The sequence below is a fragment of the Morone saxatilis genome, unplaced genomic scaffold, assembly GCF_004916995.1.
Source record: "Morone saxatilis isolate NCDOM2014 unplaced genomic scaffold, NCSU_SB_2.0 Contig12, whole genome shotgun sequence".
Taxonomy (NCBI): Eukaryota; Metazoa; Chordata; class Actinopteri; family Moronidae; genus Morone; species Morone saxatilis.
The window spans coordinates 19,838,453-19,839,197 of NW_023339674.1; the positions used below are offsets into that span (position 1 = coordinate 19,838,453).

The following is a 745-nucleotide window of genomic DNA, read 5'->3' on the forward strand; positions in this document are numbered from 1 at the left end:
TGCAACTATCCGACTAATAAAAAGCGCGTGATAAGACATGATCCAAATTTGTATATTTTATTTGTAAATATTTGAAAGAATTACCTTACTTCTAGTGTGTCATTTCTTATTTCACAATTTGAATTCTACTCAGTTCTCCATCTTATTTTAGTGTTTGCTCACAAACTATTTTAACCTGCTCGACTTGCTTCTACATTTTCCACACGCAGTGGAAACACCTACACCTCTGTCTCTTACTTGCACACACACACACACACTGGTTTGCCCAGTCCCGCCTTCAAACAACATGATCCTGAATGACGTATGTACCAACCGAGTGTGTTCACTGTCACTACCTGGTCCGTGCCTGTATATAAGTATACACTATAGGAGGAGGAAGGGTAGAGCAACTGGAGACGTCCACTAATTGATTGTGGATGGTGGTTTTCTCTTGAATGGATTAAAAAAAATAATAAAAGTCAAAAATGCCAACGTACGTCACCAAATATACTTGAGTGGCCTTTACTATACCTGGGAGGCTTGCCTAAGTAAAATCTATGTGTGGAAAACACTGAGTTGTAACTTGCTGCTTGCACAGTTTCTAGGGGCAAATGCGAGTGAAATACACACATATCTTGTGTGGATTTATTGGTATCATAGATTTAACTACATGGATGTAAATGCCTTGTAAACTAATAATATTCCTGCAATAGGTACTACCTTTGTTGAAGGGGAACTCCAGCAGTTTTACACATAAAGGTCAGTT

At 38.4% G+C, this 745-nt stretch overlaps 1 protein-coding gene across 1 annotated transcript in view; it reads left to right on the forward strand.

Moving 5' to 3' along the window:
• The window catches only part of fam20b (FAM20B glycosaminoglycan xylosylkinase), a 15,735-nt gene that overhangs the window by 3,101 nt on the left and 11,889 nt on the right, over positions 1–745 (forward strand). The window lies entirely within an intron of this gene.